Genomic DNA, 23,077 nt, shown 5'->3' with positions numbered 1-23,077 from the left:
AAAACCATTTGGGGGCATTTAATGTTCATGCAAAAACAGCTGATTTTTGACAAAAGAGATAACACCCCCCCATTACGTCATGCTTCAGAAAGGTGAAAAATGGTCCGTTTTCAAATGTTTTATTTTTGAACGTCAGTTTACATTTGTAGGTAGATCATCAGTTTTAGAGCTAAAGCTAGCATGTTTAAAGTGATTTTCATGCTTCCAGAGGCCCGGGAAGGGAATTAAAAACCATTTGGAGGCATTTAATGTTCATGCAAAAACGGCTGATTTTTGACAAAAGAGATAACACCCCCCCATTACGTCATGCTTCAGAAAGGTGAAAAATGGTCCGTTTTCAAATGTTTTATTTTTGAACGTCAGTTCACATTTGTAGGTGGATCATCAGTTTTAGAGCTAAAATTAGCATGTTTAAAGTGATTTTCATGCTTCCAGGGGCCCTAAACACAACATTTGTGGAATGGTTAAAAGTGCATGAAAATGGCCAATTTACTCACTCTGGGGTCTCAAAAAGTGTTTCTTCACCCAGGGAAGTGAATTAAATACCATTTGGAAGCATTTAATGTTCAAGCAAAAACGGCAGATTTTTGACAATAGAGATAACCCCCCCATTACGTCATGCTTCAAAAAGGTGAAAAATGGTCCGTTTTCAAATGTTTTATTTTTGAACGTCAGTTCACATTTGTAGGTGGATCGTCAGTTTTACAGCTAAAATGAGCATGTTTAATGTGATTTTCATGCTTCCAGGGGCCCGGGAAGTGAATTAAAAACCATTTGGAGGCATTTAATGTTCATGCAAAAACAGGTGATTTTTGACAAAAGAGATAACACCCCCCATTACGTCATGCTTCAGAAAGGTGAAAAATGGTCCGTTTTCAAATGTTTTATTTTTGAACGTCAGTTCATATTTGTAGGTAGATCATCAGTTTTAGAGCTAAAATTAGCATGTTTAAAGTGATTTTCATGCTTCCAGGGACCCGGGAAGTGAATTAAAAACTATTTGGGGGCATTTAATGTTCATGCAAAAACAGCTGATTTTTGACAAAAGAGATAACACCCCCATTACGTCATGCTTCATAAAGGTGAAAAATGGTCCGTTTTCAAATGTTTTATTTTTGAATGTCAGTTTACATTTGTAGGTAGATCATCAGTTTTAGAGCTAAAGCTAGCATGTTTAAAGTGATTTTCATGCTTCCAGAGGCCCGGGAAGTGAATTAAAAACCATTTGGAGGCATTTAATGTTCATGCAAAAACAGCTGATTTTTGACAAAAGAGATAACACCCCCTCATTACGTCATGCTTCAGAAAGGTGAAAAATGGTCCGTTTTCAAATGTTTTATTTTTGAACGTCAGTTCACATTTGTAGGTGGATCATCAGTTTTAGAGCTAAAATTAGCATGTTTAAAGTGATTTTCATGCTTCCAGGGACCAGGGAAGTGAATTAAAAACCATTTGGGGGCATTTAATGTTCATGCAAAAACAGCTGATTTTTGACAAAAGAGATAACACCCCCCCATTACGTCATGCTTCAGAAAGGTGAAAAATGGTCCGTTTTCAAATGTTTTATTTTTGAACTTCAATTCACATTTGTAGGTGAATCATCAGTTTGAGAGCTAAAATTAGCATGTTTAAAGTGATTTTCATGCTTCCAGGGCCCGGGAAGTGAATTAAAAACCATTTGGAGGCATTTAATGTTCATGCAAAAACAGCTGATTTTTGACAAAAGAGATAACACCCCCCCATTACGTCATGCTTCAGAAAGGTGAAAAATGGTCAGTTTTCAAATGTTTTATTTTTGAACGTCAGTTCACATTTGTAGGTAGATCATCAGTTTTAGAGCTAAAATTAGCATGTTTAAAGTGATTTTCATGCTTCCAGGGACCCGGGAAGTGAATTAAAAACCATTTGGGGGCATTTAATGTTCATGCAAAAACAGCTGATTTTTGAAAAAAGAGATAACACCCCCCCATTACGTCATGCTTCAGAAAGGTGAAAAATGGTCCGTTTTCAAATGTTTTATTTTTGAACGTCAGTTCACATTTGTAGGTAGATCATCAGTTTTAGAGCTAAAATTAGCATGTTTAAAGTGATTTTCATGCTTCCAGGGACCCGGGAAGTGAACTAAAAACCATTTGGGGGCATTTAATGTTCATGCAAAAACAGCTGATTTTTGAAAAAAGAGATAACACCCCCCCATTACGTCATGCTTCAGAAAGGTGAAAAATGGTCCGTTTTCAAATGTTTTATTTTTGAACGTCAGTTTACATTTGTAGGTAGATCATCAGTTTTAGAGCTAAAGCTAGCATGTTTAAAGTGATTTTCATGCTTCCAGAGGCCCGGGAAGTGAATTAAAAACCGTTTGGAGGCATTTAATGTTCATGCAAAAACAGCTGATTTTTGACAAAAGAGATAACACCCCCTCATTACGTCATGCTTCAGAAAGGTGAAAAATGGTCCGTTTTCAAATGTTTTATTTTTGAACGTCAGTTCACATTTGTAGGTGGATCATCAGTTTTAGAGCTAAAATTAGCATGTTTAAAGTGATTTTCATGCTTCCAGGGACCAGGGAAGTGAATTAAAAACCATTTGGGGGCATTTAATGTTCATGCAAAAACAGCTGATTTTTGACAAAAGAGGTAACACCCCCCCATTACGTCATGCTTCAGAAAGGTGAAAAATGGTCCGTTTTCAAATGTTTTATTTTTGAACTTCAATTCACATTTGTAGGTGGATCATCAGTTTTAGAGCTAAAATTAGCATGTTTAAAGTGATTTTCATGCTTCCAGGGCCCGGGAAGTGAATTAAAAACCATTTGGAGGCATTTAATGTTCATGCAAAAACAGCTGATTTTTGACAAAAGAGATAACACCCCCCCATTACGTCATGCTTCAGAAAGGTGAAAAATGGTCCGTTTTCAAATGTTTTATTTTTGAACGTCAGTTCACATTTGTAGGTAGATCATCAGTTTTAGAGCTAAAATTAGCATGTTTAAAGTGATTTTCATGCTTCCAGGGACCCGGGAAGTGAATTAAAAACCATTTGGGGGCATTTAATGTTCATGCAAAAACAGCTGATTTTTGAAAAAAGAGATAACACCCCCCCATTACGTCATGCTTCAGAAAGGTGAAAAATGGTCCGTTTTCAAATGTTTTATTTTTGAACGTCAGTTTACATTTGTAGGTAGATCATCAGTTTTAGAGCTACAGCTAGCATGTTTAAAGTGATTTTCATGCTTCCAGAGGCCCGGGAAGTGAATTAAAAACCATTTGGAGGCATTTAATGTTCATGCAAAAACAGCTGATTTTTGACAAAAGAGATAACACCCCCCATTATGTCATGCTTCAGAAAGGTGAAAAATGGTCCGTTTTCAAATGTTTTATTTTTGAACGTCAGTTCATATTTGTAGGTAAATCATCAGTTTTAGAGCTAAAATTAGCATGTTTAAAGTGATTTTCTTGCTTCCAGGGACCCGGGAAGTGAATTAAAAACTATTTGGGGGCATTTAATGTTCATGCAAAAACAGCTGATTTTTGACAAAAGAGATAACACCCCCCATTACGTCATGCTTCAGAAAGGTGAAAAATGGTCCGTTTTCAAATGTTTTATTTTTGAACGTCAGTTTACATTTGTAGGTAGATCATCAGTTTTAGAGCTAAAATTAGCATGTTTAAAGTGATTTTCATGCATCCAGGGACCCGGGAAGTGAATTAAAAACCATTTGGGGGCATTTAATGTTCATGCAAAAACAGCTGATTTTTGACAAAAGAGATAACACCCCCCATTACGTCATGCTTCAGAAAGGTGAAAAATGGTCCGTTTTCAAATGTTTTATTTTTGAACGTCAGTTTACATTTGTAGGTGGATCATCAGTTTTAGAGCTAAAATGTGCATGTTTAAAGTGATTTTCATGCTTCCAGGGGGCCCTAAACACAACATTTGTGGAATGGTTAAAAGTGCATGAAAATGGCCAATTTACTCACTCTGGGGTCTCAGAAAGTGTTTCTTCACCCCGGGAAGTGAATTAAGTACCATTTGGAGGCATTTAATGTTCAAACAAAAACGGCTGATTTATGACAAAAGAGATAACACCCCCCCATTACGTCATGCTTCAGAAAGGTGAAAAATGGTCCGTTTTCAAACGTTTTATTTTTGAACGTCAGTTCACATTTGTAGGTGGATCATCAGTTTTAGAGCTAAAATTAGCATGTTTAATGTGATTTTCATGCTTCCAGGGGCCCGGGAAGTGAATTAAAAACCATTTGGAGGCATTTAATGTTCATGCAAAAACAGCTGATTTTTGACAAAAGAGATTACACCCCCCCATTACGTCATGCTTCAGAAAGGTGAAAAATGGTCCGTTTTCAAATGTTTTATTTTTGAACGTCAGTTTACATTTGTAGGTAGATCATCAGTTTTAGAGCTAACGCTAGCATGTTTAAAGTGATTTTCATGCTTCCAGGGGGCCCTAAACACAACATTTGTGGAATGGTTAAAAGTGCATGAAAATGGCCAATTTACTCACTCTGGGGTCTCAGAAAGTGTTTCTTCACCCCGGGAAGTGAATTAAGTACCATTTGGAGGCATTTAATGTTCAAACAAAAACGGCTGATTTTTGACAAAAGAGATAACACCCCCCATTACATCATGCTTCAGAAAGGTGAAAAATGTTCCGTTTTCAAATGTTTTATTTTTGAACATCAGTTCACATTTGTAGGTGGATCATCAGTTTTAGAGCTAAAAGTAGCATGTTTAATGAGATTTTCATGCTTCCAGGGGCCCGGGAAGTGAATAAAAAAGCATTTGGAGGCATTTAATGTTCATGCAAAAACAGCAGATTTTTGACAAAAGAGATAACACCCCCCCCATTACGTCATGCTTCAGAAAGGTGAAAAATGGTCCGTTTTCAAATGTTTTATTTTTGAACGTCAGTTCACATTTGTAGGTGGATCATCAGTTTTAGAGCTAAAATTAGCATGTTTAAAGTGATTTTCATGCATCCAGGGTCCCGGGAAGTGAATTAAAAACCATTTGGGGGCATTTAATGTTCATGCAAAAACAGCTGATTTTTGACAAAAGAGATAACACCCCCCCATTACGTCATGCTTCAGAAAGGTGAAAAATGGTCCGTTTTCAAATGTTTTATTTTTGAACGTCAGTTCACATTTGTAGGTGGATCATCAGTTTTAGAGCTAAAATTAGCATGTTTAATGTGATTTTCATGCTTCCAGGGGCCCGGGAAGTGAATTAAAAACCATTTGGAGGCATTTAATGTTCATGCAAAAACGGCTGATTTTTTAAAAAAGAGATAACACCCCCTCATTACGTCATGCTTCAGAAAGGTGAAAAATGGTCAGTTTTCAAATGTTTTATTTTTGAACGTCAGTTCACATTTGTAGGTGAATCATCAGTTTTAGAGCTAAAATTAGCATGTTTAAAGTGATTTTCATGCTTCCAGGGGCCCTAAACACAACATTTGTGGAATGGTTAAAAGTGCATAAAAATGACCTATTTACTCACTCTGGGGACTCTAAAAGTGTTTCTTCACCCCGGGAAGTGAATTAAATACCATTTGGAGGCATTTAATGATCAAGCAAAAACGGCTGATTTTTGAAAAAAGAGATAACACCCCCCCATTACGTCATGCTTCAGAAAGGTGAAAAATGGTCAGTTTTCAAACGTTTTATTTTTGAACGTCAGTTCACATTTGTAGGTAGATCATCAGTTTTAGAGCTAAAGCTAGCATGTTTAAAGTGATTTTCATGCTTCCAGGGGGCCCTAAACACAACATTTGTGGAATGGTTAAAAGTGCATGAAAATGGCCAATTTACTCACTCTGGGGTCTCAGAAAGTGTTTCTTCACCCCGGGAAGTGAATTAAGTACCATTTGGAGGCATTTAATGTTCAAACAAAAACGGCTGATTTTTGACAAAAGAAATAACACCCCCCCATTACGTCATGCTTCAGAAAGGTGAAAAATGGTCCGTTTTCAAATGTTTTATTTTTGAACGTCAGTTCACATTTGTAGGTGGATCATCAGTTTTAGAGCTAAAATTAGCATGTTTAATGTGATTTTCATGCTTCCAGGGGCCCGGGAAGTGAATTAAAAACCATTTGGAGGCATTTAATGTTCATGCAAAAACAGCTGATTTTTGACAAAAGAGATAACACCCCCCATTACGTCATGCTTCAGAAAGGTGAAAAATGGTCCGTTTTCAAATGTTTTATTTTTGAACGTCAGTTCATATTTGTAGGTAGATCATCAGTTTTAGAGCTAAAATTAGCATGTTTAAAGTGATTTTCATGCATCCAGGGACCCGGGAAGTGAATTAAAAACCATTTGGGGGCATTTAATGTTCATGCAAAAACAGCTGATTTTTGACAAAAGACATAACACCCCCCCATTACGTCATGCTTCAGAAAGGTGAAAAATGGTCCGTTTTCAAATGTTTTATTTTTGAACGTCAGTTTACATTTGTAGGTGGATCATCAGTTTTAGAGCTAAAATGTGCATGTTTAAAGTGATTTTCATGCTTCCAGGGGGCCCTAAACACAACATTTGTGGAATGGTTAAAAGTGCATGAAAATGGCCAATTTACTCACTCTGGGGTCTCAGAAAGTGTTTCTTCACCCCGGGAAGTGAATTAAGTACCATTTGGAGGCATTTAATGTTCAAACAAAAACGGCTGATTTATGACAAAAGAGATAACACCCCCCATTACGTCATGCTTCAGAAAGGTGAAAAATGGTCCGTTTTCAAACGTTTTATTTTTGAACGTCAGTTCACATTTGTAGGTGGATCATCAGTTTTAGAGCTAAAATTAGCATGTTTAATGTGATTTTCATGCTTCCAGGGGCCCGGGAAGTGAATTAAAAACCATTTGGAGGCATTTAATGTTCATGCAAAAACAGCTGATTTTTGACAAAAGAGATTACACCCGCCCATTACGTCATGCTTCAGAAAGGTGAAAAATGGTCCGTTTTCAAATGTTTTATTTTTGAACGTCAGTTCACATTTGTAGGTGGATCATCAGTTTTAGAGCTAAAATTAGCATGTTTAAAGTGATTTTCATGCATCCAGGGTCCCGGGAAGTGAATTAAAAACCATTTAGGGGCATTTAATGTTCATGCAAAAACAGCTGATTTTTGACAAAAGAGATAACACCCCCCCATTACGTCATGCTTCAGAAAGGTGAAAAATGGTCCGTTTTCAAATGTTTTATTTTTGAACGTCAGTTCACATTTGTAGGTGGATCATCAGTTTTAGAGCTAAAATTAGCATGTTTAATGTGATTTTCATGCTTCCAGGGGCCCGGGAAGTGAAGTAAAAACCATTTGGAGGCATTTAATGTTCATGCAAAAACGGCTGATTTTTGACAAAAGAGATAACACCCCCTCATTACGTCATGCTTCAGAAAGGTGAAAAATGGTCAGTTTTCAAATGTTTTATTTTTGAACGTCAGTTCACATTTGTAGGTGGATCATCAGTTTTAGAGCTAAAATTAGCATGTTTAAAGTGATTTTCATGCTTCCAGGGGCCCTAAACACAACATTTGTGGAATGGTTAAAAGTGCATAAAAATGACCTATTTACTCACTCTGGGGACTCTAAAAGTGTTTCTTCACCCCGGGAAGTGAATTAAATAACATTTGGAGGCATTTAATGATCAAGCAAAAACGGCTGATTTTTGAAAAAAGAGATAACACCCCCCCATTACGTCATGCTTCAGAAAGGTGAAAAATGGTCAGTTTTCAAATGTTTTATTTTTGAACGTCAGTTCACATTTGTAGGTAGATCATCAGTTTTAGAGCTAAAGCTAGCATGTTTAAAGTGATTTTCATGCTTCCAGGGGGCCCTAAACACAACATTTGTGGAATGGTTAAAAGTGCATGAAAATGGCCAATTTACTCACTCTGGGGTCTCAGAAAGTGTTTCTTCACCCCGGGAAGTGAATTAAGTACCATTTGGAGGCATTTAATGTTCAAACAAAAACGGCTGATTTTTGACAAAAGAAATAACACCCCCCCATTACGTCATGCTTCAGAAAGGTGAAAAATGGTCCGTTTTCAAATGTTTTATTTTTGAACGTCAGTTCACATTTGTAGGTGGATCATCAGTTTTAGAGCTAAAATTAGCATGTTTAATGTGATTTTCATGCTTCCAGGGGCCCGGGAAGTGAATTAAAAACCATTTGGAGGCATTTAATGTTCATGCAAAAAGAGCTGATTTTTGACAAAAGAGATAACACCCCCCATTACGTCATGCTTCAGAAAGGTGAAAAATGGTCCGTTTTCAAATGTTTTATTTTTGAACGTCAGTTCATATTTGTAGGTAGATCATCAGTTTTAGAGCTAAAATTAGCATGTTTAAAGTGATTTTCATGCATCCAGGGACCCGGGAAGTGAATTAAAAACCATTTGGGGGCATTTAATGTTCATGCAAAAACAGCTGATTTTTGACAAAAGACATAACACCCCCCCATTACGTCATGCTTCAGAAAGGTGAAAAATGGTCCGTTTTCAAATGTTTTATTTTTGAACGTCAGTTTACATTTGTAGGTGGATCATCAGTTTTAGAGCTAAAATGTGCATGTTTAAAGTGATTTTCATGCTTCCAGGGGGCCCTAAACACAACATTTGTGGAATGGTTAAAAGTGCATGAAAATGGCCAATTTACTCACTCTGGGGTCTCAGAAAGTGTTTCTTCACCCCGGGAAGTGAATTAAGTACCATTTGGAGGCATTTAATGTTCAAACAAAAACGGCTGATTTATGACAAAAGAGATAACACCCCCCATTACGTCATGCTTCAGAAAGGTGAAAAATGGTCCGTTTTCAAACGTTTTATTTTTGAACGTCAGTTCACATTTGGAGGTGGATCATCAGTTTTAGAGCTAAAATTAGCATGTTTAATGTGATTTTCATGCTTCCAGGGGCCCGGGAAGTGAATTAAAAACCATTTGGAGGCATTTAATGTTCATGCAAAAACAGCTGATTTTTGACAAAAGAGATTACACCCGCCCATTACGTCATGCTTCAGAAAGGTGAAAAATGGTCCGTTTTCAAATGTTTTATTTTTGAACGTCAGTTCACATTTGTAGGTGGATCATCAGTTTTAGAGCTAAAATTAGCATGTTTAAAGTGATTTTCATGCATCCAGGGTCCCGGGAAGTGAATTAAAAACCATTTAGGGGCATTTAATGTTCATGCAAAAACAGCTGATTTTTGACAAAAGAGATAACACCCCCCCATTACGTCATGCTTCAGAAAGGTGAAAAATGGTCCGTTTTCAAATGTTTTATTTTTGAACGTCAGTTCACATTTGTAGGTGGATCATCAGTTTTAGAGATAAAATTAGCATGTTTAATGTGATTTTCATGCTTCCAGGGGCCCGGGAAGTGAAGTAAAAACCATTTGGAGGCATTTAATGTTCATGCAAAAACGGCTGATTTTTGACAAAAGAGATAACACCCCCTCATTACGTCATGCTTCAGAAAGGTGAAAAATTGTCAGTTTTCAAATGTTTTATTTTTGAACGTCAGTTCACATTTGTAGGTGGATCATCAGTTTTAGAGCTAAAATTAGCATGTTTAAAGTGATTTTCATGCTTCCAGGGGCCCTAAACACAACATTTGTGGAATGGTTAAAAGTGCATAAAAATGACCTATTTACTCACTCTGGGGACTCTAAAAGTGTTTCTTCACCCCGGGAAGTGAATTAAATACCATTTGGAGGCATTTAATGTTCAAGCAAAAACGGCTGATTTTTGAAAAAAGAGATAACACCCCCCCATTACGTCATGCTTCAGAAAGGTGAAAAATGGTCAGTTTTCAAATGTTTTATTTTTGAACGTCAGTTCACATTTGTAGGTAGATCATCAGTTTTAGAGCTAAAGCTAGCATGTTTAAAGTGATTTTCATGCTTCCAGGGGGCCCTAAACACAACATTTGTGGAATGGTTAAAAGTGCATGAAAATGGCCAATTTACTCACTCTGGGGTCTCAGAAAGTGTTTCTTCACCCCGGGAAGTGAATTAAGTACCATTTGGAGGCATTTAATGTTCAAACAAAAACGGCTGATTTTTGACAAAAGAAATAACACCCCCCCATTACGTCATGCTTCAGAAAGGTGAAAAATGGTCCATTTTCAAATGTTTTATTTTTGAACGTCAGTTCACATTTGTAGGTGGATCATCAGTTTTAGAGCTAAAATTAGCATGTTTAAAGTGATTTTCATGCTTCCAGGGGCCCTAAACACAACATTTGTGGAATGGTTAAAAGTGCATGAAAATGGCCAATTTACTCACTCTGGGGTCTCAGAAAGTGTTTCTTCACCCCGGGAAGTGAATTAAGTACCATTTGGAGGCATTTAATGTTCAAACAAAAACGGCTGATTTTTGACAAAAGAAATAACACCCCCCCATTACGTCATGCTTCAGAAAGGTGAAAAATGGTCCGTTTTCAAATGTTTTATTTTTGAACGTCAGTTCACATTTGTAGGTGGATCATCAGTTTTAGAGCTAAAATTAGCATGTTTAAAGTGATTTTCATGCATCCAGGGACCCGGGAAGGGAATTAAAAACCATTTGGGGGCATTTAATGTTCATGCAAAAACAGCTGATTTTTGACAAAAGACATAACACCCTCCCATTACGTCATGCTTCAGAAAGGTGAAAAATGGTCCGTTTTCAAATGTTTTATTTTTGAACGTCAGTTTACATTTGTAGGTGGATCATCAGTTTTAGAGCTAAAATGTGCATGTTTAAAGTGATTTTCATGCTTCCAGGGGGCCCTAAACACAACATTTGTGGAATGGTTAAAAGTACATGAAAATGGCCAATTTACTCACTCTGGGGTCTCAGAAAGTGTTTCTTCACCCCGGGAAGTGAATTAAGTACCATTTGGAGGCATTTAATGTTCAAACAAAAACGGCTGATTTATGACAAAAGAGATAACACCCCCCCATTACGTCATGCTTCAGAAAGGTGAAAAATGGTCCGTTTTCAAACGTTTTATTTTTGAACGTCAGTTCACATTTGTAGGTGGATCATCAGTTTTAGAGCTAAAATTAGCATGTTTAATGTGATTTTCATGCTTCCAGGGGCCCGGGAAGTGAATTAAAAACCATTTGGAGGCATTTAATGTTCATGCAAAAACAGCTGATTTTTGACAAAAGAGATTACACCCCCCCATTACGTCATGCTTCAGAAAGGTGAAAAATGGTCCGTTTTCAAATGTTTTATTTTTGAACGTCAGTTTACATTTGTAGGTAGATCATCAGTTTTAGAGCTAACGCTAGCATGTTTAAAGTGATTTTCATGCTTCCAGGGGGCCCTAAACACAACATTTGTGGAATGGTTAAAAGTGCATGAAAATGGCCAATTTACTCACTCTGGGGTCTCAGAAAGTGTTTCTTCACCCCGGGAAGTGAATTAAGTACCATTTGGAGGCATTTAATGTTCAAACAAAAACGGCTGATTTTTGACAAAAGAGATAACACCCCCCATTACATCATGCTTCAGAAAGGTGAAAAATGTTCCGTTTTCAAATGTTTTATTTTTGAACATCAGTTCACATTTGTAGGTGGATCATCAGTTTTAGAGCTAAAAGTAGCATGTTTAATGAGATTTTCATGCTTCCAGGGGCCCGGGAAGTGAATAAAAAAGCATTTGGAGGCATTTAATGTTCATGCAAAAACAGCAGATTTTTGACAAAAGAGATAACACCCCCCCCATTACGTCATGCTTCAGAAAGGTGAAAAATGGTCCGTTTTCAAATGTTTTATTTTTGAACGTCAGTTCACATTTGTAGGTGGATCATCAGTTTTAGAGCTAAAATTAGCATGTTTAAAGTGATTTTCATGCATCCAGGGTCCCGGGAAGTGAATTAAAAACCATTTGGGGGCATTTAATGTTCATGCAAAAACAGCTGATTTTTGACAAAAGAGATAACACCCCCCCATTACGTCATGCTTCAGAAAGGTGAAAAATGGTCCGTTTTCAAATGTTTTATTTTTGAACGTCAGTTCACATTTGTAGGTGGATCATCAGTTTTAGAGCTAAAATTAGCATGTTTAATGTGATTTTCATGCTTCCAGGGGCCCGGGAAGTGAATTAAAAACCATTTGGAGGCATTTAATGTTCATGCAAAAACGGCTGATTTTTTAAAAAAGAGATAACACCCCCTCATTACGTCATGCTTCAGAAAGGTGAAAAATGGTCAGTTTTCAAATGTTTTATTTTTGAACGTCAGTTCACATTTGTAGGTGAATCATCAGTTTTAGAGCTAAAATTAGCATGTTTAAAGTGATTTTCATGCTTCCAGGGGCCCTAAACACAACATTTGTGGAATGGTTAAAAGTGCATAAAAATGACCTATTTACTCACTCTGGGGACTCTAAAAGTGTTTCTTCACCCCGGGAAGTGAATTAAATACCATTTGGAGGCATTTAATGATCAAGCAAAAACGGCTGATTTTTGAAAAAAGAGATAACACCCCCCCATTACGTCATGCTTCAGAAAGGTGAAAAATGGTCAGTTTTCAAACGTTTTATTTTTGAACGTCAGTTCACATTTGTAGGTAGATCATCAGTTTTAGAGCTAAAGCTAGCATGTTTAAAGTGATTTTCATGCTTCCAGGGGGCCCTAAACACAACATTTGTGGAATGGTTAAAAGTGCATGAAAATGGCCAATTTACTCACTCTGGGGTCTCAGAAAGTGTTTCTTCACCCCGGGAAGTGAATTAAGTACCATTTGGAGGCATTTAATGTTCAAACAAAAACGGCTGATTTTTGACAAAAGAAATAACACCCCCCCATTACGTCATGCTTCAGAAAGGTGAAAAATGGTCCGTTTTCAAATGTTTTATTTTTGAACGTCAGTTCACATTTGTAGGTGGATCATCAGTTTTAGAGCTAAAATTAGCATGTTTAATGTGATTTTCATGCTTCCAGGGGCCCGGGAAGTGAATTAAAAACCATTTGGAGGCATTTAATGTTCATGCAAAAACAGCTGATTTTTGACAAAAGAGATAACACCCCCCATTACGTCATGCTTCAGAAAGGTGAAAAATGGTCCGTTTTCAAATGTTTTATTTTTGAACGTCAGTTCATATTTGTAGGTAGATCATCAGTTTTAGAGCTAAAATTAGCATGTTTAAAGTGATTTTCATGCATCCAGGGACCCGGGAAGTGAATTAAAAACCATTTGGGGGCATTTAATGTTCATGCAAAAACAGCTGATTTTTGACAAAAGACATAACACCCCCCCATTACGTCATGCTTCAGAAAGGTGAAAAATGGTCCGTTTTCAAATGTTTTATTTTTGAACGTCAGTTTACATTTGTAGGTGGATCATCAGTTTTAGAGCTAAAATGTGCATGTTTAAAGTGATTTTCATGCTTCCAGGGGGCCCTAAACACAACATTTGTGGAATGGTTAAAAGTGCATGAAAATGGCCAATTTACTCACTCTGGGGTCTCAGAAAGTGTTTCTTCACCCCGGGAAGTGAATTAAGTACCATTTGGAGGCATTTAATGTTCAAACAAAAACGGCTGATTTATGACAAAAGAGATAACACCCCCCATTACGTCATGCTTCAGAAAGGTGAAAAATGGTCCGTTTTCAAACGTTTTATTTTTGAACGTCAGTTCACATTTGTAGGTGGATCATCAGTTTTAGAGCTAAAATTAGCATGTTTAATGTGATTTTCATGCTTCCAGGGGCCCGGGAAGTGAATTAAAAACCATTTGGAGGCATTTAATGTTCATGCAAAAACAGCTGATTTTTGACAAAAGAGATTACACCCGCCCATTACGTCATGCTTCAGAAAGGTGAAAAATGGTCCGTTTTCAAATGTTTTATTTTTGAACGTCAGTTCACATTTGTAGGTGGATCATCAGTTTTAGAGCTAAAATTAGCATGTTTAAAGTGATTTTCATGCATCCAGGGTCCCGGGAAGTGAATTAAAAACCATTTAGGGGCATTTAATGTTCATGCAAAAACAGCTGATTTTTGACAAAAGAGATAACACCCCCCCATTACGTCATGCTTCAGAAAGGTGAAAAATGGTCCGTTTTCAAATGTTTTATTTTTGAACGTCAGTTCACATTTGTAGGTGGATCATCAGTTTTAGAGCTAAAATTAGCATGTTTAATGTGATTTTCATGCTTCCAGGGGCCCGGGAAGTGAAGTAAAAACCATTTGGAGGCATTTAATGTTCATGCAAAAACGGCTGATTTTTGACAAAAGAGATAACACCCCCTCATTACGTCATGCTTCAGAAAGGTGAAAAATGGTCAGTTTTCAAATGTTTTATTTTTGAACGTCAGTTCACATTTGTAGGTGGATCATCAGTTTTAGAGCTAAAATTAGCATGTTTAAAGTGATTTTCATGCTTCCAGGGGCCCTAAACACAACATTTGTGGAATGGTTAAAAGTGCATAAAAATGACCTATTTACTCACTCTGGGGACTCTAAAAGTGTTTCTTCACCCCGGGAAGTGAATTAAATAACATTTGGAGGCATTTAATGATCAAGCAAAAACGGCTGATTTTTGAAAAAAGAGATAACACCCCCCCATTACGTCATGCTTCAGAAAGGTGAAAAATGGTCAGTTTTCAAATGTTTTATTTTTGAACGTCAGTTCACATTTGTAGGTAGATCATCAGTTTTAGAGCTAAAGCTAGCATGTTTAAAGTGATTTTCATGCTTCCAGGGGGCCCTAAACACAACATTTGTGGAATGGTTAAAAGTGCATGAAAATGGCCAATTTACTCACTCTGGGGTCTCAGAAAGTGTTTCTTCACCCCGGGAAGTGAATTAAGTACCATTTGGAGGCATTTAATGTTCAAACAAAAACGGCTGATTTTTGACAAAAGAAATAACACCCCCCCATTACGTCATGCTTCAGAAAGGTGAAAAATGGTCCGTTTTCAAATGTTTTATTTTTGAACGTCAGTTCACATTTGTAGGTGGATCATCAGTTTTAGAGCTAAAATTAGCATGTTTAATGTGATTTTCATGCTTCCAGGGGCCCGGGAAGTGAATTAAAAACCATTTGGAGGCATTTAATGTTCATGCAAAAAGAGCTGATTTTTGACAAAAGAGATAACACCCCCCATTACGTCATGCTTCAGAAAGGTGAAAAATGGTCCGTTTTCAAATGTTTTATTTTTGAACGTCAGTTCATATTTGTAGGTAGATCATCAGTTTTAGAGCTAAAATTAGCATGTTTAAAGTGATTTTCATGCATCCAGGGACCCGGGAAGTGAATTAAAAACCATTTGGGGGCATTTAATGTTCATGCAAAAACAGCTGATTTTTGACAAAAGACATAACACCCCCCCATTACGTCATGCTTCAGAAAGGTGAAAAATGGTCCGTTTTCAAATGTTTTATTTTTGAACGTCAGTTTACATTTGTAGGTGGATCATCAGTTTTAGAGCTAAAATGTGCATGTTTAAAGTGATTTTCATGCTTCCAGGGGGCCCTAAACACAACATTTGTGGAATGGTTAAAAGTGCATGAAAATGGCCAATTTACTCACTCTGGGGTCTCAGAAAGTGTTTCTTCACCCCGGGAAGTGAATTAAGTACCATTTGGAGGCATTTAATGTTCAAACAAAAACGGCTGATTTATGACAAAAGAGATAACACCCCCCATTACGTCATGCTTCAGAAAGGTGAAAAATGGTCCGTTTTCAAACGTTTTATTTTTGAACGTCAGTTCACATTTGGAGGTGGATCATCAGTTTTAGAGCTAAAATTAGCATGTTTAATGTGATTTTCATGCTTCCAGGGGCCCGGGAAGTGAATTAAAAACCATTTGGAGGCATTTAATGTTCATGCAAAAACAGCTGATTTTTGACAAAAGAGATTACACCCGCCCATTACGTCATGCTTCAGAAAGGTGAAAAATGGTCCGTTTTCAAATGTTTTATTTTTGAACGTCAGTTCACATTTGTAGGTGGATCATCAGTTTTAGAGCTAAAATTAGCATGTTTAAAGTGATTTTCATGCATCCAGGGTCCCGGGAAGTGAATTAAAAACCATTTAGGGGCATTTAATGTTCATGCAAAAACAGCTGATTTTTGACAAAAGAGATAACACCCCCCCATTACGTCATGCTTCAGAAAGGTGAAAAATGGTCCGTTTTCAAATGTTTTATTTTTGAACGTCAGTTCACATTTGTAGGTGGATCATCAGTTTTAGAGATAAAATTAGCATGTTTAATGTGATTTTCATGCTTCCAGGGGCCCGGGAAGTGAAGTAAAAACCATTTGGAGGCATTTAATGTTCATGCAAAAACGGCTGATTTTTGACAAAAGAGATAACACCCCCTCATTACGTCATGCTTCAGAAAGGTGAAAAATTGTCAGTTTTCAAATGTTTTATTTTTGAACGTCAGTTCACATTTGTAGGTGGATCATCAGTTTTAGAGCTAAAATTAGCATGTTTAAAGTGATTTTCATGCTTCCAGGGGCCCTAAACACAACATTTGTGGAATGGTTAAAAGTGCATAAAAATGACCTATTTACTCACTCTGGGGACTCTAAAAGTGTTTCTTCACCCCGGGAAGTGAATTAAATACCATTTGGAGGCATTTAATGTTCAAGCAAAAACGGCTGATTTTTGAAAAAAGAGATAACACCCCCCCATTACGTCATGCTTCAGAAAGGTGAAAAATGGTCAGTTTTCAAATGTTTTATTTTTGAACGTCAGTTCACATTTGTAGGTAGATCATCAGTTTTAGAGCTAAAGCTAGCATGTTTAAAGTGATTTTCATGCTTCCAGGGGGCCCTAAACACAACATTTGTGGAATGGTTAAAAGTGCATGAAAATGGCCAATTTACTCACTCTGGGGTCTCAGAAAGTGTTTCTTCACCCCGGGAAGTGAATTAAGTACCATTTGGAGGCATTTAATGTTCAAACAAAAACGGCTGATTTTTGACAAAAGAAATAACACCCCCCCATTACGTCATGCTTCAGAAAGGTGAAAAATGGTCCATTTTCAAATGTTTTATTTTTGAACGTCAGTTCACATTTGTAGGTGGATCATCAGTTTTAGAGCTAAAATTAGCATGTTTAAAGTGATTTTCATGCTTCCAGGGGCCCTAAACACAACATTTGTGGAATGGTTAAAAGTGCATGAAAATGGCCAATTTACTCACTCTGGGGTCTCAGAAAGTGTTTCTTCACCCCGGGAAGTGAATTAAGTACCATTTGGAGGCATTTAATGTTCAAACAAAAACGGCTGATTTTTGACAAAAGAAATAACACCCCCCCATTACGTCATGCTTCAGAAAGGTGAAAAATGGTCCGTTTTCAAATGTTTTATTTTTGAACGTCAGTTCACATTTGTAGGTGGATCATCAGTTTTAGAGCTAAAATTAGCATGTTTAAAGTGATTTTCATGCATCCAGGGACCCGGGAAGGGAATTAAAAACCATTTGGGGGCATTTAATGTTCATGCAAAAACAGCTGATTTTTGACAAAAGACATAACACCCTCCCATTACGTCATGCTTCAGAAAGGTGAAAAATGGTCCGTTTTCAAATGTTTTATTTTTGAACGTCAGTTTACATTTGTAGGTGGATCATCAGTTTTAGAGCTAAAATGTGCATGTTTAAAGTGATTTTCATGCTTCCAGGGGGCCCTAAACACAACATTTGTGGAATGGTTAAAAGTACATGAAAATGGCCAATTTACTCACTCTGGGGTCTCAGAAAGTGTTTCTTCACCCCGGGAAGTGAATTAAGTACCATTTGGAGGCATTTAATGTTCAAACAAAAACGGCTGATTTATGACAAAAGAGATAACACCCCCCATTACGTCATGCTTCAGAAAGGTGAAAAATGGTCCATTTTCAAACGTTTTATTTTTGAACGTCAGTTCACATTTGTAGGTGGATCATCAGTTTTAGAGCTAAAATTAGCATGTTTAATGTGATTTTCATGCTTCCAGGGGCCCGGGAAGTGAATTAAAAACCATTTGGAGGCATTTAATGTTCATGCAAAAACAGCTGATTTTTGACAAAAGAGATAACACCCCCCATTACATCATGCTTCAGAAAGGTGAAAAATGGTCCGTTTTCAAATGTTTTATTTTTGAACATCAGTTCACATTTGTAGGTGGATCATCAGTTTTAGAGCTAAAATTAAAATGTTTAATGAGATTTTCATGCTTCCAGGGGCCCGGGAAGTGAATAAAAAACCATTTGGAGGCATTTAATGTTCATGCAAAAACAGCAGATTTTTGACAAAAGAGATAACACCCGCCCATTACGTCATGCTTCAGAAAGGTGAAAAATGGTCCGTTTTCAAATGTTTTATTTTTGAACGTCAGTTCACATTTGTAGGTGGATCATCAGTTTTAGAGCTAAAATTAGCATGTTTAAAGTGATTTTCATGCATCCAGGGTCCCGGGAAGTGAATTAAAAACCATTTGGGGGCATTTAATGTTCATGCAAAAACAGCTGATTTTTGACAAAAGAGATAACACCCCCCCATTACGTCATGCTTCAGAAAGGTGAAAAATGGTCCGTTTTCAAATGTTTTATTTTTGAACGTCAGTTCACATTTGTAGGTGGATCATCAGTTTTAGAGCTAAAATTAGCATGTTTAATGTGATTTTCATGCTTCCAGGGGCCCGGGAAGTGAATTAAAAACCATTTGGAGGCATTTAATGTTCATGCAAAAACGGCTGATTTTTGACAAAAGAGATAACACCCCCTCATTACGTCATGCTTCAGAAAGGTGAAAAATGGTCAGTTTTCAAATGTTTTATTTTTGAACGTCAGTTCACATTTGTAGGTGAATCATCAGTTTTAGAGCTAAAATTAGCATGTTTAAAGTGATTTTCATGCTTCCAGGGGGCCCTAAACACAACATTTGTGGAATGGTTAAAAGTGCATGAAAATGGCCAATTTACTCACTCTGGGGTCTCAGAAAGTGTTTCTTCACCCCGGGAAGTGAATTAAGTACCATTTGGAGGCATTTAATGTTCAAACAAAAACGGCTGATTTTTGACAAAAGAAATAACACCCCCCCATTACGTCATGCTTCAGAAAGGTGAAAAATGGTCCGTTTTCAAATGTTTTATTTTTGAATGTCAGTTCACATTTGTAGGTGGATCATCAGTTTTAGAGCTAAAATTAGCATGTTTAATGTGATTTTCATGCTTCCAGGGGCCCGGGAAGTGAATTAAAAACCATTTGGAGGCATTTAATGTTCATGCAAAAACAGCTGATTTTTGACAAAAGAGATAACACCCCCCATTACGTCATGCTTCAGAAAGGTGAAAAATGGTCCGTTTTCAAATGTTTTATTTTTGAACGTCAGTTCATATTTGTAGGTAGATCATCAGTTTTAGAGCTAAAATTAGCATGTTTAAAGTGATTTTCATGCTTCCAGGGACCCGGGAAGTGAATTAAAAACTATTTGGGGGCATTTAATGTTCATGCAAAAACAGCGGATTTTTGACAAAAGAGATAACACCCCCCATTACGTCATGCTTCAGAAAGGTGAAAAATGGTCCGTTTTCAAATGTTTTATTTTTGAACGTCAGTTTACATTTGTAGGTAGATCATCAGTTTTAGAGCTAAAGCTAGCATGTTTAAAGTGATTTTCATGCTTCCAGAGGCCCGGGAAGTGAATTAAAAACCATTTGGAGGCATTTAATGTTCATGCAAAAACAGCTGATTTTTGACAAAAGAGATAACACCCCCTCATTACGTCATGCTTCAGAAAGGTGAAAAATGGTCCGTTTTCAAATGTTTTATTTTTGATCGTCAGTTTACATTTGTAGGTGGATCATCAGTTTTAGAGCTAAAATGTGCATGTTTAAAGTGATTTTCATGCTTCCAGGGGGCCCTAAACACAACATTTGTGGAATGGTTAAAAGTGCATGAAAATGGCCAATTTACTCACTCTGGGGTCTCAGAAAGTGTTTCTTCACCCCGGGAAGTGAATTAAGTACCATTTGGAGGCATTTAATGTTCAAACAAAAACGGCTGATTTTTGACAAAAGAGATAACACCCCCCATTACATCATGCTTCAGAAAGGTGAAAAATGGTCCGTTTTCAAATGTTTTATTTTTGAACATCAGTTCACATTTGTAGGTGGATCATCAGTTTTAGAGCTAAAATTAGCATGTTTAATGAGATTTTCATGCTTCCAGGGGCCCGGGAAGTGAATAAAAAACCATTTGGAGGCATTTAATGTTCATGCAAAAAAAGCAGATTTTTGACAAAAGAGATAACACCCCCCCCATTACGTCATGCTTCAGAAAGGTGAAAAATGGTCCGTTTTCAAATGTTTTATTTTTGAACGTCAGTTCACATTTGTAGGTGGATCATCAGTTTTAGAGCTAAAATTAGCATGTTTAAAGTGATTTTCATGCATCCAGGGTCCCGGGAAGTGAATTAAAAACCATTTGGGGGCATTTAATGTTCATGCAAAAACAGCTGATTTTTGACAAAAGAGATAACACCCCCCCATTACGTCATGCTTCAGAAAGGTGAAAAATGGTCCGTTTTCAAATGTTTTATTTTTGAACTTCAATTCACATTTGTAGGTGGATCATCAGTTTTAGAGCTAAAATTAGCATGTTTAAGGTGATTTTCATGCTTCCAGGGCCCGGGAAGTGAATTAAAAACCATTTGGAGGCTTTTAATGTTCATGCAAAAACAGCTGATTTTTGACAAAAGAAATAACACCCCCCCATTACGTCATGCTTCAAAAAGGTGAAAAATGGTCCGTTTTCAAATGTTTTATTTTTGAACGTCAGTTCACATTTGTAGGTTGATCATCAGTTTTAGAGCTAAAATTAGCATGTTTAAAGTGATTTTCATGCATCCAGGGACCCGGGAAGGGAATTAAAAACCATTTGGGGGCATTTAATGTTCATGCAAAAACAGCTGATTTTTGACAAAAGACATAACACCCCCCCATTACGTCATGCTTCAGAAAGGTGAAAAATGGTCCATTTTCAAATGTTTTATTTTTGAACGTCAGTTTACATTTGTAGGTGGATCATCAGTTTTAGAGCTAAAATGTGCATGTTTAAAGTGATTTTCATGCTTCCAGGGGGCCCTAAACACAACATTTGTGGAATGGTTAAAAGTGCATGAAAATGGCCAATTTACTCACTCTGGGGTCTCAGAAAGTGTTTCTTCACCCCGGGAAGTGAATTAAGTACCATTTGGAGGCATTTAATGTTCAAACAAAAACGGCTGATTTTTGACAAAAGAAATAACACCCCCCCATTACGTCATGCTTCAGAAAGGTGAAAAATGGTCCGTTTTCAAATGTTTTATTTTTGAACGTCAGTTCACATTTGTAGGTGGATCATCAGTTTTAGAGCTAAAATTAGCATGTTTAATGTGATTTTCATGCTTCCAGGGGCCCGGGAAGTGAATTAAAAACCATTTGGAGGCATTTAATGTTCATGCAAAAACAGCTGATTTTTGACAAAAGAGATAACACCCCCCATTACGTCATGCTTCAGAAAGGTGAAAAATGGTCTGTTTTCAAATGTTTTATTTTTGAACGTCAGTTCACATTTGTAGGTAGATCATCAGTTTTAGAGCTAAAATTAGCATGTTTAAAGTGATTTTCATGCTTCCAGGGACCCGGGAAGTGAATTAAAAACCATTTGGGGGCATTTAATGTTCCTGCAAAAACAGCTGATTTTTGACAAAAGAGATAACACCCCCCCATTACGTCATGCTTCAGAAAGGTGAAAAATGGTCCGTTTTCAAATGTTTTATTTTTGAACTTCAGTTCATATTTGTAGGTGGATCATCAGTTTTAGAGCTAAAATTAGCATGTTTAAAGTGATTTTCATGCTTCCAGGGGCCCTAAACACAACATTTGTGGAATGGTTAAAAGTGCATGAAAATGGCCAATTTACTCACTCTGGGGTCTCAAAAAGTGTTTCTTCACCCAGGGAAGTGAATTAAATACCATTTGGAAGCATTTAATGTTCAAGCAAAAACGGCTGATTTTTGACAAAAGAGATAACACCCCCCCATTACGTCATGCTTCAGAAAGGTGAAAAATGGTCCGTTTTCAAATGTTTTATTTTTGAACGTCAGTTCACATTTGTAGGTGGATCATCAGTTATAGAGCCAAAATTAGCATGTTTAAAGTGATTTTCATGCATCCAGGGACCCGGGAAGTGAATTAAAAACCATTTGGGGGCATTTAATGTTCATGCAAAAACAGCTGATTTTTGACAAAAGACATAACACCCCCCATTACGTCATGCTTCAGAAAGGTGAAAAATGGTCCATTTTCAAATGTTTTATTTTTGAACGTCAGTTTGCATTTGTAGGTAGATCATCAGTTTTAGAGCTAAAATTAGCATGTTTAAAGTGATTTTCATGCTTCCAGGGACCCGGGAAGTGAATTAAAAACCATTTGGGGGCATTTAATGTTCATGCAAAAACAGCTGATTTTTGACAAAAGACATAACACCCCCCATTACGTCATGCTTCAGAAAGGTGAAAAATGGTCCATTTTCAAATGTTTTATTTTTGAACGTCAGTTTGCATTTGTAGGTAGATCATCAGTTTTAGAGCTAAAATTAGCATGTTTAAAGTGATTTTCATGCTTCCAGGGACCCGGGAAGTGAATTAAAAACCATTTGGGGGCATTTAATGTTCATGCAAAAACAGCTGATTTTTGACAAAAGAGATAACACCCCCCCATTACGTCATGCTTCAGAAAGGTGAAAAATGGTCCGTTTTCAAATGTTTTATTTTTGAACGTCAGTTCACATTTGTAGGTGGATCATCAGTTTTAGAGCTAAAATGTGCATGTTTAAAGTGATTTTCATGCTTCCAGGGGGCCCTAAACACAACATTTGTGGAATGGTAAAAGTGCATGAAAATGGCCAATTTACTCACTCTGGGGTCTCAGAAAGTGTTTCTTCACCCCGGGAAGTGAATTAAGTACCATTTGGAGGCATTTAATGTTCAAACAAAAACGGCTGATTTATGACAAAAGAGATAACACCCCCCCATTACGTCATGCTTCAGAAAGGTGAAAAATGGTCAGTTTTCAAACATTTTATTTTTGAACG

Source organism: Lissotriton helveticus, chromosome 11 (genome assembly GCF_964261635.1).
Source record: "Lissotriton helveticus chromosome 11, aLisHel1.1, whole genome shotgun sequence".
NCBI classification, from domain to species: Eukaryota; Metazoa; Chordata; class Amphibia; order Caudata; family Salamandridae; genus Lissotriton; species Lissotriton helveticus.
This window is presented reverse-complemented; position numbering follows the sequence as displayed.